Raw genomic sequence first — 19,880 nt, forward strand, 5'->3', positions numbered from 1 at the left:
ATCACCTCCATGCCTGGGACAACCCATCCTCATCCATGTGTGTACCAGTCCATCAACCACACGTTCCGGACAACCCATCCTCATCCATGTGTGTACCGGTCCATCAACCACACGTCCCGGACAACCCATCCTCATCCATGTGTGTACCGGTCCATCAACCACACGTCCCGGACAACCCATCCTCATCCATGTGTGTACCGGTCCATCAACCACACGTCCCGGACAACCCATCCTCATCTATAACGTTTGTGTACCGGTCCATCAACCCCATGTCTTGGGGGCGGCCCATCCTCAACCCCACGTGACTGCGAGATTACTTCAAGTTCTCTGAGCGGCACAATCACAATTGCTCCTCCTCCACACAAGTTTGCACGGAGCCTGTTGGCTCATGTTGGCAGTAACTTACGTAGATCTCGAAGGCTTCCTCCTCCGAAGCCCTTACTGACTTGCTCTTCTTATCTCTCCCACTCACTGTGTCTTCCTTATCAAAATACATTTAGAAAATGGAATATAACATCTGTTGAGGTGAAATGGTTGTGTGGGTATTGATCTATGTACTATTAATGTCATCCACAGAGGTTATGAGATGTAAGAGAAATAACTCTAAGCACGCACGCACACACACACACACACACACACGTATACGTATACGTATACCTATTCGTTTCAAAATGGACAAGGAATTATAGGCACTTTGTATGCAGAAGGCATAGCTGTATGCCAAATTCCCTTCCTTCATTTGTCCTCCATTTCCCCCATAACATTTCCACCTTCAACCCTTCAATCACTGCTCCCGTATATATATATACGGTGGCAGGATAACCCTTCCACCCGTATATTTGCGTATTGAGATTTCCTGCCACATTTCCATGACTAGGCTTTGGGTTTCGTTATTGGACCAGGGATATATGGGTGCTGAATGCCTGCACGGGACATATCATGCTCAGTTGCCCTCAAAACGCGAGAGAGAGAAAATGGTATTACACAGTTTGTCTAGATGTTGATGCCATAGCTAAAAATTTCCCTCCATACTTCTGCCTGCCACGCAGGGGTCCCAGGTTCGAGCCTGGCTGTTGAAGGTTTGTATGTTCTATGAAAGTGCGCGTTCATATGTACTATATTCGTATATGTATATATATATATATATATATATATATATATATATATATATATATATATATATATATATATATATATATATATAATTTCCTTTTTTCTTTCTTTTTCTTTTTTCATACATAACCATCTCCCTCGTTCGCCCCCTTACCCACCCTATGACTCACTTTCGTTTCCATGGTTCCATTTGCTATGATGTCGACTCCCAGGTGTCTAAAACACAACACTTCCTTCAAATCTTCATCTTTCAAAATCACACCCCAATCATAGCTATCCCTCAACGCTGGTAAAACTGATAACCTTGCATTTATTCATATTTGCTCTCAAGTTCTTCCTTTCATACACTCATCTACAGTCAGTTACCATCTTGTACAGTTTCTCACTCGAATCTGCCAACAGCGCTGTATCATAGTTGTACTCGCTCCTTTCCAAGACTCACGCATTTACTAACCTCACCAGCCAATCCATAAACATTTAATCAGCCATGCTGGCATCACACACACCCTTGCCACACACCAACTGTCACTTGGAACCATTCATTCTCCTTTCTTCCCACTTGCTCATATGCCTTACACCCTTGATAAAGACCCTACTTCTAGAAGCTTTCCTCCCATAATTCTAAGATCTTCCAGAAGGCATCTCTCTCTATCAACCCTATCATTTGCCTATCTATATATATATCTATCTATCGCGTGGTAGGATAGTGAATTACCCACTCGACGACGAAGTGCCAAAAGCTTCCCATCTCACACTAATCAATGGTGCAGTGAGATCCCCGGTCACATCCCACTACCCGAAGGCGGAAGAAAATCCCACACTCACACGAGTCGTAGGAAGCTGCAAATCTATTCCCGAGGCACCAAGGTAAAGTTCATATCTCTTTTCTCACTTCGCACTTGAGCTAATTGAAGTGATGTGATATCCAAGGGATGACGTGCTGTCAGAAGAATGAACCATTGCATATGAAGTGACCAAGGGGATCCAAGGAAAGGTCTGTAGGGCCTGACGAAGAACTTTGGAATATATATATATATATATATATATATATATATATATATATATATATATATATATATATATATATAAGTTGTGAAAGATGTTTGGGTTTGTGACTGCATCTTAACATTGGCCTTAATGTCCCCTGGCTGTTAATAGGACTACAGCCTAACTATGTATCCAACCCAACTAACCAAACCAACCAATCCAGTCAACCCACCAACCAGAAAAAGGTATAGAGACTGAGAGAAAGAGAAACAAAGACAGAGATCCCAAGATCCCAAGAGACAGAGACACACGCCCCTGTCGTATGAAATTATTCATTATAGTCTGAACCATTTTTATAACAGCATAGTGCAAGATGGACAGGAAAGGGACGGGTGAGACTTGGCCCTTAAATACTAACAATGGTAAAGGGTAAGATGGCCCTTACAATGATGTCGCTTATCAAGATATCTGCATGCAGGGCGCCTAGAAAATAAGTGTAATACATTCGTAGTTTCCCTAAAGATGAGCATCATCTAAGTTTTGACTCGTGGAAGAGAAACCAAACAAGGGTTACTTATGAAAATTGTAAATGGATTTCCCTTCCAAATAAATACACATATTAATATGAGTGAGGGTGTAAAGGCTTGCCCAGCAGAGTGACGTCATCACCACACGCGTCTGGAATGGAGACAACAGATGTTTTCACGCCAGGTAAAGAAAGCACAGATTACCCTCTCAGGTGTGGTTACTCATTTTCAGGTGTGGTTACTCACGATAAGGTGGACCCTTACACTCGTCTGTATGTTGTGGATGCTACCAAGCCAAATTTTCCCACCCACATGCATACAGTCTGGATGAACATGAGCTGTATAAGGTACAACACCTTGTGTAATTACCTGCTGGTACAGGAAGGGAGGTAGTTCTACACTCACAGGGCCCGTATTTAATTACCAGTTTGTAATTACCTATTTTGTAATGTATGGCGAGATGGCTTAACACCCGTGGGACCTCATCTCTAGTGTGTAATTTCCCATTGGTAGTTACCTATTAATACGCGACGAGAAGGGAGTTTTACACTCGTGGGATCCCATCTCTTGAACACTCTCCTGTCATGCAACTTCGTAAATGTGTGTGTATGTGTGTGTGTGTGTGTGTGTGTGTGTGTGTGTGTGTGTGTGTGTGTGTGTGTGTGTGTGTGTGTGTGTGTAGCTGACGCAGCTGTGGTCATGGATGCCTTGAAGCATATATCATAACTTCAATACACTAGATCCATGAAATATACCACTGGCGCAACAAGCTACCTCTTTCACAAATAAAGAGAAATAAGTTAACTTCAAAAGCGTTTCTGGAAGGCAGTATTTGCCTAATCTAGGTCATCAAACAGCTGGAAACTTGTGCAAAATCTATCTCAACGAGTCACAGAGAAGTGTGACATGACGTTAGAGAAAAGGTTCCTCTGTAATAGAGGCAAAGGCTATGAGGGTGGAAGGCGTACGTAAGGCTTCAGATACAGTGAAGACAATATATATATATATATATATATACGACCCTTCCCTCATGCCTCCACCTGTAGCCCACTTCGCTAGCTCGTACAAAGTGGCGGGGAAGCCCTCTGGTGCCTCGGCTGGTGGACCTATAGTGCATGACTCTCTCAAGCTCACACAGGGGAGAGTGATAATGCTCTCGTGGTGCCCCTTTAGTTAGAGCCATCTCTTTCCCCCAACCCGTCCTGAAGCATTTGCGCAACTTGTTCGGCGTGAATGGAGGTGGCAGCAGCCATGACTCTATCAAAAAATGTTTATCTGGTGTTGCCAGTGAAGCAATATGGAACTCAGCATTTGTGGGTGCTGAACAAGACCCATGTTAGAATATACGATTACAATATGCAGCGGTGAGTGGCTGTGATATGGTATACTTATATAACTGATGTTTAACTGGCTATGGATTTGAGGCATCATATTCTCCATAAAATGGTTACATTACTTTCATTCTCTGTTTTAATCTAACTCACATGTGGTAGTTAAAGGACGGAGAGTCTAAAACAACGAGTTGTGGCCAGAATATATGGTGTGTTAAGGGACAAAAATCAACCCTACATTAAAAGGGATCCAGACATTTAAGGTAAGATTGATCCGAAGTTCGTATTATTTCTAAATAAGGAAAAGGAAACTAGTAATATTCATTCTGAAAGGAATGGTGGACTTAGAAAGATTTTGAGAATGATTTACCTGATTTTCTTATAATTTGTAAAGCTGTGCTTTGTTAATCAGATAGCAAAATGCATTCCAATTCATATCGTTTGCTTATCTAATAGAGTTCCTTAACTTAGCCCTAAAACGCTGCTTGAAATTTATACGTATCTCCGTCGTGATAAGCCCTTACATTGAAGAGGAAAAAAAGGTCCTTGGGTTGCATCATGAAAGGGAATGGTACAAACTAATATTGCTTTATCTTCCTCGCTCAGAACCCACTTCCACTGAGACTTCTTAATCCGCTTTATTTATCCACCGTGAGAGACCTCAGGGCAAGCGACATGGTGATGTTATCTGTCTATCTCTGTTGAGTGACTGCTGGACATTTGAGGAGCAGGTGTTCAGTAAGTATTTTCAGCGTGGAAGCTGCACCTAGGGCGTGAAGGTTTCTGTAATGTGTTCAGTCAATGTCTACGAGTATGTAGTTACAGAGAAGCGTTGGTATCAGGTTCGAGTAAGAAACTGCAAGAGATAGTTGTCTGAGTTTGGCACTGAATAAAAGCAAAGCTTTTAGGTTTAGCAGTGAAGAGAGAGAAAGGTTAGGTACGTTGTGGGTTTAAATGGAGAGAACCTGGAGAAAGTAGAGTGTTTTACATAACTGGGAGTGGATGTGACAGTGAACGGAACCATGAATGCTGACGTGAGCCATAGGGTGGGTGGGAGGGCAAAGGTTTCATGCGTGCTGAGGAATGTGTGTAAATAGAGATCACTGTCTTTATGGGCAAAGACGGGTATGTTTGATGGTATAGTAATGCTGTCGGTGTTGTATGGACGTGAGGCGTGGCCTTCAAACAAAATGTCAGGAAGAGCGATGGACATGTTGGAAATGAAATTTTTAAGGACAATATGTGGTGTGAGGAGGGCTGATCGAATACTAGATGATAGGGTAAGAGCAATGAAGGCTGGGAGTAAGAGGAGTCATGTATAGGAGGGTTGATGAGGGTGTAGTATATGGTTTGGAGATAATGGATGAGTGAGGAAAGTATGACTAAGAGGGTATACATGTCAGAAGTGAAGGGAAAGAGTTAAAGGAGGAAAATAAGGAGGAAGTGGAAGGATGAACTAAAAGAGGCTTTGAAGAGTAGGGGTCTGAATATGTAGGAGGATGCGTTATATATGACAGCTACAGAGTGGAAGGGAGTGAACGAAGCCATGTTTTCGTCTATTCCTGGTTTTACATGGAAAAAACAAACGTATATGAAAGATGAAGAAAAAAAGATTATATATATATATATATATATATATATATATATATATATATATATATATATATATATATATATATATATATATATACGCGTAAAAACCACTGGAAAAAGAAAATAAAAACGGTACCGTTTAAGTGCTTCTAGACTTCACTTTCCAACATGAAAAAGAAAGAATGTTTTGTGTTTTTCTTGACAACTATTCTGGTTATTCTAAGGTGAATTAATAAAGAAATAGACATGCACGTAAAAATGTTTGTTTTATGTGTTGCGTTCTGAGGCAGTTCGAACATATCCTGGAAAATTAATTAGATGATAGTAGTTGTGTTGAGGAACCAGAGCAGTTGTAAACTAACGAAGTATAACTAATTCTTTACTGTATTCAATTAACTTCTTCGAGGATATACTTTTTAAAAGAATTATTTTATCCTTCAGTATCCTTACTTATAGTTTGAATAAATTGTTGTACTAAAAATAGGTCTTTTTCTCCACTGTATTCCACCACTTAAGTACTTTTTCAAGGATCTGCTTTAAGAAAAATATACTTTTATCCTTCAGTATCTTAACTTTTAACTCAAATGAATTTTTGTACGAAATGTAGTATTTTTACTCCACTATATTACACCGGAACCATTCGTTAAGATCCTCGAGTACTGCAGAAGTTGACACGGAATCACCCACTCAAAGAAACTGTAGCGGAGTTATGTAATCAAACAGACACATGCGTTCACCCGGTAATCGAACGCCCATCCTCGTTTCCCTTTCGCGACCTTAGCGCCGCTCGCATGCTTAGTTAGATCAGTCCTCCATACATGCAAGATCTATGACAGTGATGCTTCTGAAGGTGAAAAGCAGTCCTTAACCTTACCTGTATACATTATAAAGATATACCTAGTGTATATAATAGATACACTTGTTCCGAGCAGATGTATCTTCATTGTACAAACCGCCATGATGGAAAATCCTATGAGCAAAAGAGAAATAAATAGATCTTTATCTTTCATGGTCTAGGTAGAGCTTATTGCTAAAGGAGAGTAAGGAATGGATACCTGGTATCACATCAAACTACACCATATATATAATACATCCTGTCAGTCCCAGAACACATTCAACACACTCCTAATACGTCTCCATTGCCCTACGACACACACACACACAGACACACACACACACACACACACACACACACACACACACACACACACACACACACACACAGCTTCCATGGGCTACGGTTTATCTATGTGTGCGTAAATACATAGGAATTAAGAAATGGTACATATAAACAAAAGTTGAGACGAGGGCAACACTATAGTAAACCTCTCTCCTCGTAACACAAATAGTAATGGCAACTGATTTACAGATAACGGTTAGTGGCCTTAGATTTCTCCACCATGGAAGAGAGAAGAGTAAAGGGTGACTTGATCACGACCTTTAAGGTTTTATGCCAGTTTGATGAAGTCATGGGAGAGCAGTTTCTCGAAAGATGGAAGGAGAGAACAGCAAGGAGAAAAAAAGCATGATGTTAAGTAAGAGACATGTTACAGTAGATGTAAATGTATAGTGGATGTGTGGAATGAAATGAGAGAGGGAACTATGAATAAAGACAGCGTACATGAAATGAGGCGGGTTGTATAAGAATAAAGTTCGAGAGATGGGGCTTCACGAGTGTAGAACTACCTCTCTTGCCAATAGGTAATTATACTCCTACACACCTGACGTAAGCTGGTGTGTGTGTGTCTACACACTTGGGAGTAGACATAGTACATATATACAACGTTGAGAGACGGGGCAACACAGGTGTATAACTCTTCCTTGTAATATATAAACCGTAATCACTGAATATCCCTCAACACACACACACACACACACACACACACACACACACACACACACACACACACACACACACACACACATTACCAAACTTTTCCACACCCTCAACGCACCCTCTCACTCGCACCACACTCACTACATCTAATTTATGCCCTTAACACACCCCATTACACATATACCATACGCACAGCTAATCTCTGACATCCTCAACACCTTATAATGATATGCTCAACACCTTCTTGTAATCCCAGGTCAACCTCCATCGCTCTCTCTCATCAGACCCCAATGCCACCACACCTCGCATACACCCAACCCATAACAGATACACACCCCCCACATCCCAAGCATACCCATGACAATAAACCAACCACTCCTCTATCATAGTTACCACACCGCTTTCTCCCTAAAACCCTTCACATCTCAACCACACTCACCCTCTATGGTGTCGATCGCACACCACACCACATCCTCACCATACACCCAACACAACGGTCCAGGCCCCAAGACGGTCGCTGGACCAACACTGTAGGCTGAATTTCAGTCACGTCCCACGAAATGGAAGTGGTCGATGGGCCTAATGCTTTGTTTACCGACCACAGTTTTATTCCACAATTTCCACAGTTGGGATGGGTCAATCTCCTCTTCTTCCTCCTCCTCCTCCTCCTCCTCCTCCTCCTCCTCATAGCGAGGTGTTGGTTAGTGGATTACGAAATCGCAAGAATGGAAGCGTGAAGCTGAGGGGGAGTTTAACATGGGAAGGCGGGAGATTGGAGGCCTCGAGTCACGGAAGGGACAAAGCGCAGTTGGGAGAGAAAAGAGACCAAGGCGCTGAAAGGAATCAGGAAATGAGGGAGGGGTCAGTACTCTGGTGCCTGGTCAGGAATGCAAAATAGGAATCACATGGAACGTAACAACTAGACCATCGTCTGTCATAGTTTGGGAACACTGAAGCTAATTGTTTCACTCAGAAGAAGAGTATGATGTGAGGTGAGAATATGAGGGTGTAAGGTGCTGATGATGAAGAGAATGAGGTTATTAAGGTGAGATTGATGATGATGAAGTTGATGTATGATGACAGGAGTTGATGAAGCGAGTGGTTGATGATGAGGGTTTAAGGTGCTGATGATGAAGAGAATGAGGTTATCAAGGTGGGATTGATGATGATGAAGTAGATGTATGATGACCGGGGTTGATGAAGCGAGTGGTTGATAGTGGTTGATGTAGATGAGATTACAGTGATATACTGATGACTGATGAAGTAAAGCGATTCATGGTTGATGTAGTGAGAGATTGATGTGGCATATGGGGTTAGAGGGTAGGTTAGTGGTTGATGAAGTGACGAGCATTAGGTTGATGAGGTGAGAGGGTGATGAGTGTTGTGGCGAGAGGCTGATGACTGATGACGTATGAGGTTGGTGGTTGATGATATGAAAGTTTGATAGCAAGTGATGACAAAAGCTGATGGATGATGAAACAAGATGTTGATAAGAGATGAGGTTGGAGAGTCATGGAGTGATAGATGATGTATGTTATTTGGGCATCAAAGTCTGTGGTTTTCGTAGTCACAGATTCCATTTCTTTTATTGTACGTTAAAGGCCTCATTTGCAGACAGAGGTCCTCATCGAAGCCAGGTTTTGAGGGGAAAGACACTGATATATAAAAGAGAGAATAAAAACCAAGGAAATACAGCGAAATTTAGAAAAATGAAAAGGAATCATATATAGATTTTTGAGAAAGAAGAAAAACCTACTTTGCTAAAAGAATTGCATTTTGCAGCCAGTGAGTAAAACTAGAGAAAGTACTGGGTGTTGATGTGTTTTTTAAGAAGCAGAGGAACACAAAACCAAAGAACAAATTAAGTACTCCAAAAAAATCGACCACACTTGGGGAAATATTCACAGAAAATGTAGGAATGAAATAGAAAATTTGCAGACGAATTTAGTAGAAGATTTCAAATCGTGTCAAAGAAAACATGAACAAAATCTACGAGTGTAAATAAAAGGTGCAAACTAAGATGTATGACTAATAATGGATGAATATGTGACTCATTTACATCAATAACACTAAGTCCTCAGAATGGAATAAATCCTTCAATCTCATATGCTCAGAAGTGGGGAAAAGTTTTTGTACTTTTATATTGTTAGCGAAGGTAAGGTAGATGACCATCATCTGCTAAGTTAAATAAAGTATAAAAAAAAATACACACAAATATACAGATGAAGATGCTCTAAATGTGCCGGATCCTCTATAGTAGTATAGTGCAACAACACCCATTTCTCTCCTCGTGGATGTTAAGTCTAACAGATTTGAAGCCATCTGGCTATCTCTGATTCTCAATATCTTCTATAATTCTGTTCTCATGTTTCATGCATTTTCCCCAGAGGCTTTTTTCACATCCACGAGCTAGAATCATTTATGAATGGGACTTCAATCCACCGTACAGCACTTAGCTTATCTCTGCTAGGGATGATCCCAGTGGGGCTTGAGGCCCTTTCATCGCCCTCCTTCATGATTTAAAGCAACTAAATCATGTCGCACATAAGTTGCTGATCGTCACTACCGCTCATTCAACAAACTCGACTCCTTTTTTTTTTTCTTTTTTTTTTTTCTTTTTTTTTACCTTGCAACTCTCCCATTGTGGATTTAATATTTCCTTCCCCTCTGGCGAGGTTCGAGCGCAATTTCATCACCGTCACGTCCAAAGGGCAAGTCTATCCTTTGTGGAGACGCTAACTCTGACGCTATATGGGATCAGTTGTATTTTCTTGCACGGATTTTATGCTATCTTTCCAAAAGACTAGCGCTGCTCCGCTAACCAGGTTGCCTCCAGCTGTGCTGACCGTATAGTGGAGGTGATCTTGGCTAAGATGGAGTCCTACGTCCCATCATGCACTGCATGGTTATATCCACAATCATGATTCGATCACTGTTACTCTGACACCTGTCAATCAGGGTTGGAGTAATTACGCTTTAAAAATTCAGTTGCAATTACTGTTACAATTACTTCCCATTTTCTTAATCAGTTAGAATTACAAATACATTTGGGTATAGCAGTTACATTATAATTACAATTACCACAAAAGAAAATCAATTAGAATTACCATTATGATTACAATTTCCCAAATGTGGAAAAAATATCATTATCGTAAAGAAAACAAAATATAAACAAACACTAATTTTGCATCGCAGGGTTTTCCTTTATTTCCAAACAAGTGTCACAAACTACTTTGAAAATAAGAATGAAAATTTCATTTTAGTAGAGGAGTTGCAACAGATGGTTAAAAAAAAAAAAAGAACTGGGAGTTTTTCAAACAATTCCTTGTTACACTTTATCAATAACACTGAACGGGACGAAGTGACACCAAGTTGAGCTCTGTTAGCTGTGAAAAAAAAAAAAATCAGGCATTGCTGAAAACTGGCTCTGATGGAGCAGATGTAGCAGTACACCAGATCATCTGGTCTTTTCCAAGGTTCTTCAGTGGACGCAAAGCTTGGGACACTTCTTTCCAGTATAACACTGGATCATTTGAGCATGGCAGAGTTCCATCCTCTTCATCATATTGCTTCCATGAAATACTCACTGACACTGTACTTCCCTCTGATCATCGCTGATTTTGGGTATTTCATTGAACGTTTTGGTACGAAGAGAAAAGTCTGAAGTCTTTTTTGATTCAGGTAATCCTTCTCCTAGATCATTCTTGATACTGTCTTTATCCATTGCTGTTGTTAACCCCTCCTGAACTACCTCCAGTTCTTCAAGTATTTCCTTGACTTATACCAGCACTGGGTCCTTCTGCTCTTGGAAGCCACTCCATTTTAAATCAGGGATCCAAAAAAAGCCGATACTTGAACATTTCTCATTTCCATGTATGGATCCAACCTTTTCTTCATAGAGTCCAATAGGACTTTAGCCAGTTGTTCACAGTATTGTAAATGTATGTTATGATTATGAATTAGATTCTCCATTGAATGTTTCTAAGTCCCCTGAATCACTGGTCTAATAGCAGATATGGTCACCTTCTTCTGCCCCTCCACAACTTCCATGACTTCGTGAAACGGTTTGAGGACAATCAAAAGCTCCTTTAAGTCAGAAATCCCCACTGGCATGATCGTCTATCATCCTTTGTTCTCTCTGGAACACAAGATCAATTGCCTTACTCACCTCTACAGGGGTCGGGTCTCAAGTTCGGATAATGTTTTCTTCTTGTTATTATCGGATTGATATTTTTGTTTGGGTAGAGTCAAGAGATCAACAGGGTGGACTCAAATGTTTGATAGTTTAAAAGTACCGCTACCGCTACTGCTTCCCGGATGTACTTACTTTTCAAGAATTGTACCGCGACCGCCATTATTTTAGGAGGGACCAGTACCGCTTGCCCACCTTTGTATTTACATGGATACTAGTGCCATTTTCCTCCCTTGTCACACACTCAAATTACAATTACTTTATCACTCAATTACAATTACAATTAATTCATTCTTAATTACAATTATAATATTAATGTAATCAATTATATTTCAATTGAATTACAATTACTCTAACCCTGCTCTCAATGTAAGTTCCAATAAGAGCTGTGTGTAGAAGACGGGCGCGATACAGATTACCGCCGTGTTCTCACACAACACAACTGATCCCAGGAAAGTGGCGCCAGAGGAGTCCTGATAATCAGTTCTGGTTATCAGACTTGGTCTTTCACTTCAACTTTACCCTTCAGTCTTTACTCTCTACAACTGGTATATATTACATTTGTGTTCTGTGTTTGTTATTTAGAATATATCTATCTTCTTATTCACTTACCAGTTTTATGGTTGCTATTTCCGAAAATCTACTATCACCATTTACTATATATATATATATATATATATATATATATATATATATATATATATATATAGGGAAATGAAGTTCTTGAGGGCAGTATGTGGTGCGAGGTGGTCTGATCGAGTAAGTAATGAAAGTGGAAGAGAGGTGTGTGGTAATAAACAGTGTGTGGTTGAGAGAGCAGAAGAGGGTTTATTGAAATAGTTTGGTCACATGGAGAGAATGAGTGAGGAAAGATTGACAAAGAGGATATATGTGTCAGAGGTGGATGGAACGAGGAGAAGTTGGAGACCAAACTGGAGGTGGAGGGATGGAGTGAAAAAGATTTTGAGCGATCGGGGCTTGAACATGCAGGAGGGTGAAAGGCGTGCAAGGAATAGAGTGAATTGGAACGATGTGGTATACCGGGGTCGACGTGCTGTCAATGGATTGAACAAGGACATGTGAAGCGTCTGGGGTAAACCATGGAAAGTTCTGTGGGGCCTGGATGTGGATAGGGAGCTGTGGTTTCGGTGTATTACACATGACTGCTAGAGAACGGATGTGAGCATGTGCGACCTCCCTTGTTCTGTTCCTAGCGCTATCTCAATAACACGGGAAACGGCGATGAATTATGAGGGAATATATATAAATATATATATATATATATATATATATATATATATATATATATATATATATATATATATATATATATATGTCATGATCGGATGGTATGAAGAGGAAAAACCTATGACATATGACGAACGTATGAAATAAAGACCGAAAATCATTGTGCAACAGACGAAGGAATTAAAGCAACAATCAATGAAGGCAGGAGATATACTGAGGACCGCAGGGCGATATAAAGAAAGCACTGGATAACATGGGTAACCAGTGGGAATGACACGAGAGAGATACGAGGCTGGGAGACGGCGAATTTTACTTTAAACATATCAGTTGCAAAGTTGGCGTGAAGTTATAATGTTTGTCGAATCGCTTACACAGCAGCTCTGTGTTAAGAGAGGATCTCTCGCGCTGACGTGACGGTATGAGCCTAGCATGGTTGACGTGAAATACGGTTTGCTGAAAATGAAACCCAATTTCCTAACTCTACACCTGGAATACACCGCTCTCGGTCTTTTCTGACTGCGTTAGTCACGGAACGAGAAAATTCCCTTTTTTTTTTTCACTTCGTCATTTACAAGGAAACTCCTTGCTTTCCCTCCGTCAGTCACAATCAAATTCTCTTTTTTTCTTTACGTCAGTCACTGACAAGGCAAACTCCTTTTTCCCCCTGCGTCTGTCACTGAACAAGCTAACTCGCTTCTCTCCTTACGTCAGTCACAATCAAACTCCTTTCTCTCTCTCTGTCAGTCACTGACCAAGCTAACTCTATTCCTTCCTTACGTCAGTCATTAAATAAGTAAATTTCTTTCTTTCCCTTCGTCATTCATTGACCAAGTAAACTCCCTTCTTTCCCTCAGTCAATTATAGCTAAACTCCTTTCTTTCCCTCAGTCAATTATACCCAAACTCCTTTCTTTCCCTCCGTCAGCCACAGCTAACCTCCTTTCTTCCACTGCGTCAGCCACAACCAAACTCCTCCCTTCCCCCTCGTCAGCCAGCTCTCCAGTGATGATGCAGTTCAACTCCTGACCAATCACTTCGTCATCGCCTGGGGAAGAGACTCCCCCTCACCCTAGCACCATCTACGCCAACCCTACTACCCTCCAGCCGCAGCACCGTGGGCAGTCAGTGCAAGAACCTGATGATTCCAGACGACTGCATAGTCTATGAGGAAAGTGCTCCAGTAAACCCTGACTTTCCTATAAAGGGAAAGCTACTTACAGACTTACCTATAAAAACAGCTTCACTATACTCCCCGACTTACCTATGAAATAAAAAAGTTCTAAACTAAATTTTCCCAACTGTCTTGTCTATGAAAGGAAGGCACTCCAATAAACCCATTGACTTACCTATGAAATGAAACCACTACAGCAAACCCAGTGACCTACCTATGAAATATGCCCAGTGACTTGCTTATAAAAGAAAAGCATCCCTTCAATCCCAGTGACTTACCAAGGAAAGAAGGATTGCTCCACTAAACCCTGAGACGCACCTGTGAAACTTCATGAAGAAGTATTCTCTCGAATATGGCAGATTCCTCTGACCCATCATCAGCTCCCCTTTTTTCCCGAGCAATGTAAACATCCCACTAACTGGAACTCTTCCAAGTCACCAAGAACACAATCTCTCTCTCTCTCTCTCTCTCTCTCTCTCTCTCTCTCTCTCTCTCTCTCTCTCTCTCTCTCTCTCTCTCTCTCTCCGAGTTATGACCTTTCGTCCACACTCGAATCCCAGACCTGCTCTATGAAAAGCTTTCGTGTGTTTGTTTCGTGAGAACGCTTAAGACGTAAGTCCTACAGACTTTGGGAAGTTTGCCAATATCCAGACAAGCCTCTACCTCCCTCGATTGATTCTTTGATTTCATTTACCACCATTCTACGTAGACTTTCGCAGGGCCCCCCAGTGCCTCACACCTTCGTCGTTCGTCTCGTATCAAAAGTTTCGACCGTATATAAATATTTGCTGGCGCGTCTTGTCGACCGGGAGTGGTTGGCCACTCAAGGACGGGAGGGGTGCAGACAGGTTCGACGGTCTGTGTTGCACTAGAGTTTGTGAAAGGGTTGACTTGAAGACGTCCTGTTGGAGATGTAGACATTCTGTTCTGGGTGAGCAGGCGCCACCACTCTATGTGTGTAGTGAAGGGTTGCACGTGTGTATGGGGAGAGGGAGAGATAGGCAGCTAGGTAGATAGATAGACAGAGAGAGAGAGAGAGAGAGAGAGAGAGAGAGAGAGAGAGAGAGAGAGAGAGAGAGAGAGAGAGAATAGAGAGAGAGACAGACCAATAGAGCCAGTCAGAGACAGGGAGCTAATTATATCTGATGTATTGTTCAACTTGTTTACGGTGAACTCTTATGCTATAAACTAATGATGAACCACTGTCGCTCCCCTATAATACACCTCATTAACTTAAGACGCCAAAAATCTGTGTATACGATGAGGGCAATACAACGCTAACCTTAAAAAGGCAAAGTTTTCTGAAAAATTTATCTTTAATATTCTTTCTGTTCACTCCACTGTCTACATCAGTAACTGCAGTAACAGTGAACACCTGTCTAATGAACAGAGAACAAAATCATTGACAGAAAAGTTATAAATCTATCCTCGTTTTAATCATGACTCCAGGAATGCAATAACAAGGAACAACTCTATGACGAACAGAGAACACAATTATTGTCAAAAAAGAGTTGTAAATCTATCCTCTTTTTAATCATGACTCCAGGAATGCAATAACAGAGAACACCTGTCTAATGAACACATAACTGACTGAGGGAAATTATTGTCAAAAAAGAGCTTCAAAATCATTGCCACAAAAAGAGCCCCGAGACGCCACAGTTTGAATCCCAGCACCACGAAGGAGTTCGTGTGTGTGTGTGCACCTGAGATGGTGTCCTCCTCAGGACAGAAGCTTTAAAGAAACACAGGAGGACGTACCGCCGGTGTCTGCTGTGTTCCAGCGGCATAATCGAAGAGATTTTAAATTTCGTTCCCTTGACATTTAGTGCCAATTCTCTTTAAAGCTTTCTTGGTTCGTATTTCTTTTCTGGTTCCTTCCCCAGTGAATGTTTAGTGGTGGTGGTGGTGGGTGGGAGGGGGGAGGTAGAGAGGGAGAGAGAGAGAGAGAGAGAGAGAGAGAGAGAGAGAGAGAGAGAGAGAGAGAGAGAGAGAGAGAGAGAGAGACTGTACTTGCGAGCGTTTGCGACGAGATTGTGCTAAAAGGCAGGGCTCAGCACGCATCGCTCACCGCAGGAAAATATATAAAGATACGAAGAACGAGTCGTGTGAGTTACGCGTTGTCAAGTGTTATATGTGGGAGGGAGAGAGTGGATGTTTGTGGATTGATAGGCACCAGTACAAGTGTGGGTGAGGCAGAAAGAAAGAGAGAAAGGAAAAACAGTTACCTGAGCACAAGGAGTGGCTCTTCATGTCGAACTGACGTGCTGGTTTATTACGTTTCCATCACTTTGCCCTCCCGATCGATACTCCGGCGTGTAGTGCCAGTAATACACCTCCCTGGTCGATGACTGCTAACCACCTTTTAGCAACCTAACTACCTACCTAACAAGTATGGAGGATAATATAAATCTGCTATGCCAAAAGGGTCTTATGTCCAACTTTTCAACGTGTGGATCAAAAGGTATCAACAGCTATTTTTTTTCTGGGTTTTCCTAACAGTATCTTCTGAGTCCATTTTCTCCAACCTCTCGACTCTTTTCCTATCCTGGGGTTCAGATGGACTAAATCTTGACAGCTATCCTCACTTCTGAACGTTATTTGCGAACCGTTGGAGTCTTATGCCAAAGATTTGGGTAGACAAGTCCGTCAGTATTTGGAGGAGCAGACAACAGCTTTGCTGTGCCTTTTGATAAAGCAACCAAAAGATTCTTTCATGTCTGTATTCAACTCACGTCAGTGTGACATATGTAACAGAGAGCTGACAAGTCTATTCTTTCTCACTTCATTAAGTAGAAGTGAGTGATTTATAAGTTTCAGAAGAGGCTACGTGGTGTTCGACAATCAGAAATGCGAGGACAGAAAATTTGTACATCACTTAAAAAAATTTGCTTGGGTACAGATCAGTATTATAGATTACGATAGCGAGTTTGTATATATATATATATATATATATATATATATATATATATATATATATATATATATATATATATATATATATATAAAGAGTTGAAGAGACAGTTTCCATGTGGAGGGTGAGAGGTGTCATTTGAGTTTCAGTATCCCGGAGAAAATTAAACGAATGGGACATCGGACATGAGTACAAGGGAAAAGGAAAATGTTTCGTCAGTTTTAGCTTAGATCACACAAGACATTTCTATCGACTAGCCGGTCTCTAAGCCAGGAGACATCAATCTCTCGTTTCATCACCCATAACTCTCACTTTATTAGCCATCAACCTCTCACGTCACCACAAGATGGTAACTCTTACAAGATCAACTTGCTACATCAGACATCAGTCTCTGTTCTCATCATCATCAACCATCAGTCTCTCATTACATCCCATACTGATCTCTTGATTCATTTCAACTCCTCGCTTCGCTGTTCGTCATACTCTAAACCATCATACTCCAACCTCTCATACCCTAAACCATGAAGCTGACTCCTCATTAACTATCAACCTCCAACCTCATATGCCATGAACTCCTCACATCATCAACCAGTACCTCACAGTTCATCATCCATTATCCTCTCACTTCATCAGCCATGAATCTCTCACTTTGTGCATCATAATCCTCTAACTTTATCATACTTCATCGTCCACCACATCTATTCTTATCAGCGTTTTGACACACTTTCCAATTCAGTAAACATCATCAGCATCATTTCTTCAACTAATAACAACTCATCTCATCAGCAAACACCTCTATGATTCATCATCCCCTCACCCCATCCACCACCAATCATCAACCCCTACATCAATCAGCCCCACAACTCATCAACCATCGAACCCTCACCTTTCATCACCTCCCAGCCACATCGTTCTGAATCATCAAGCTTTACCTTCTCTCTTTTAAAGTTTTAAATCGAGCGATTTCGATTCTGCCTCCATCAAAAATCAGATTATCATTATTATCACTTTTCTTCTTTCATTTTCATCATATCCTCTCCCTCTTTTCATTTGCTCCCCTCTTCCTCACCATTCCTCCAGCTCTCCCTCCACTTTCCCTTTCCCCCACTCTCCAGCAGAGGCCAGCAGGAAAGCAGACCGACCCGAGGTTCAGGAAATGACGAGAGAGGAGAAAAAAAAAAAAGTCAGGCCCAAAAGAATTACGCCCACTGACTCACGTCCATTTCTTGAAACGTGACAGCAATTCTGCCGACCATAGAGGTTGGGTCAAGCTGGGTCAGGCTGGGTCAGGCTGGGTCAGGCTGGGTCTCACTATAGTAGGTCACAGGCTGGGTCAGGCTGGGTCTCACTATAGTAAGTCACAGGCTGGGTCAGGGTGGGCCACACCTCTGATTTTTTTTCTTCTATGTTGAAGGGTCCAGTCACGGACACGAGAACACATCAAGGCTGACCTTAATTGAAATATGGAGAGGCTAATGAAAGGGGGAAAGAGGAGACATTGGAAAGTAATTACTGATTTTGAGGAGATAAAAAAAAAAAACCTGTCTTTTAACATATGCCAGGTCAGAGTTATCGGGAAAGACACGAGAAGGTAGAGAGTTCCAAAGCTTCGAGGTGTAGGGAAAGAAACGGTTATCAAAACGGCCCACCCTTGAGTTGCCAACGGCCACACATTAATCATGTGACGCAGCAGCTTGCCAAGTATTGTGTGGTCTTGCTAGGGGGGGGGGGGGGGGGGGGGGGGGGGGGGGGGGCACTCAAACAGTCAGCTTTTGGGAGCAAAAACTTAATACCTACAGAAGCGGAAAGTGAACCAACATTGTGGCGTAGGGCAAGGGGGTCAAGTTTGGAAGTTAGCCTGGGACAGTTTGCAAGTCAAACTACCTTCGACTCAGCTGTGTCAAGTAAGGATACAGTGCTAGAGACGCCCTAGAAGGTCCTTAATAACGATGTATCTCTCATACGTGTTCGCAATATCCTTCGTGAGGGAGACATGGCGTCAGCAACAGATAAAAGAACCTTATAGAAAAAAGAAAAAAACTCGCTTGGCTCCTTCCTCTGTTGCTTGTTTTTGCAAAGTATTACAAGAGGGAAAGAATTTCCAGTCCCTTGCTCCCGCCTCTCTTTGTTACCTTCTACGACGCGGAGGAGATACGTGGGTTGTAATATTTCTTTTCCTGTCTCCAGGGATATATGACAGGAGCGATAGCCAATCAGCCACCATTACCCACGAGTACTGGTGGCTGACTGGTAATTGCTCCTGTCTTTCACACAAATGGAGGGTGTTCGAATCCTCCCTGTAAAGGACACCGTAAGTATCATGTAAGCGCAAGTTTCATGCACTATTTCATATACCTATATACTTGCTTACTACCTGGTTCAGGAGTCTCATTTATTCTTATGAGGCTCCTGCAGCACTCAGGAAGCTGGCCACGTCCAACGGTCGTGACTATAGGTCATAAAGCTTTGTGTTGTGTGTGCGTGCGTCTATGTACAGATAATGCAGGGCAGTGGAGCAGTATATCCTCACCACCAACACAAGCTGCACCATCGACCTTCCAGCATACTCTGCACAACACACGTAGCCTAATATGACATTCCCCACGTCACCACCTCCCACTTACCAGGACGAGACAACACTCCTCCTACAGTACTAGATATACTGTCTTGTCTGGTCTGTACCCTGAGCCACCCTCCCTGCTGCTCTGACTGGTATATACCCTCACACAGCAACACGCCTCTGTCTCAGGAGAGAGAGGACATTTTGCATACTCTGGTGGTGATGTTTGTGTTCTCAACTGACAGGCAACTAGAAACGCCGCTTAGGCTTTGATTACGATGGTGCGACCCATGACGACGAAGCTAAAGCCCTTTAACTTGACCTTTAAGGGTAAAGTCTAAGGGTACTACGGGTCATCATAAGTGGTGTATCATTGTGGTCAAGGGTCGTGTTCCATTGCGCTCAAGGGTC

This window comes from Panulirus ornatus, chromosome 1, assembly GCF_036320965.1.
Source record: "Panulirus ornatus isolate Po-2019 chromosome 1, ASM3632096v1, whole genome shotgun sequence".
In the NCBI taxonomy this organism is placed as follows: Eukaryota; Metazoa; Arthropoda; class Malacostraca; order Decapoda; family Palinuridae; genus Panulirus; species Panulirus ornatus.